Below are 1,064 nucleotides of genomic sequence, written 5' to 3' on the forward strand. Positions count from 1 at the left end.
AATGGTCATCGTTTTTTGTCATTTGTAAATACAAGGCAAATACAAACGCAGTACGAACATAATCATTTGCAGATAAGAAAACATCATTCAAATAGTTTACCTAACTTGTCAGTTGCATTTGGTTTTTGCCCCGTTATGGATCATTCATAAAACATGTTCATGGATTGCTTGGCTACCATCGTTCTTTGCGTCAAGGACGCAACGAGTCATCTAGTAATAAAATAGATGATAAGTCATGGTGATTCTTACCAAACGATACGACAAATGGATCCTATCTAGCTGAGAAATAACTATGTATCATTCGCCTTACGCCCACATGTTGTTTTCACTCCATTTGATATTCCCATGGGTCAGTGGGTTGTTTCTTAGTTGCGGTTGTCAGTTCGGGTTTTTGTCTTTGCCTAGTTACGCGCTTGCAATTGCGCACGAACGCATCATGTGCAACTCGTGCACGTGTGACTAGTAGGGGAAAATCAGGCCAACACCAATTGCATACGTGTTGCAACAATTGCAATTGCGCAAGGATGTGTCGCATGCAACTAGCACATGTGCAACTAGTAGGAAAAAAACAGGTCGACACCAATTGCATACGTGCTGCAATGGTTGAATTGTGCATGGGTGCGTCGCATGCAACTTGCGCACATGTGACTAGTGTGAAAGTTTGACCCCAATTGCAGTCGCTTTGTGTCAGTGCAATTGCAGTCGCTTTGTGTCAATGCAATTGCAATCGTGTTACAATACTTGAAACCGTGTGTCTGGTGGTGGACATACAACTAACCCTGACAACTCCACTCCCGACCCCAATTACAATCGCTTCGTGTCCATGCAGTTGCAGTGAGGTTACAATGCTTGCAATTGCATGTCTCATGGTGGACATGCAATTGGCCCCGATAACTCCCCTTTGGACCTCATTTGCAGTCGCTTTGTGCCCATGCAGTCAGGTTACAATGTTTGCAGTTGCATATCTAGTGGTGGACAATAGGCCCCAACAACTCCCCTCTCGCTCTGTGCTCGTGCAATTGCAGTTGAGTTACAGTGTTTGTAGTTCCATGTCTGATGGTTGA

The sequence above is a fragment of the Triticum dicoccoides genome, chromosome 5A (assembly GCF_002162155.2).
Source record: "Triticum dicoccoides isolate Atlit2015 ecotype Zavitan chromosome 5A, WEW_v2.0, whole genome shotgun sequence".
In the NCBI taxonomy this organism is placed as follows: Eukaryota; Viridiplantae; Streptophyta; class Magnoliopsida; order Poales; family Poaceae; genus Triticum; species Triticum dicoccoides.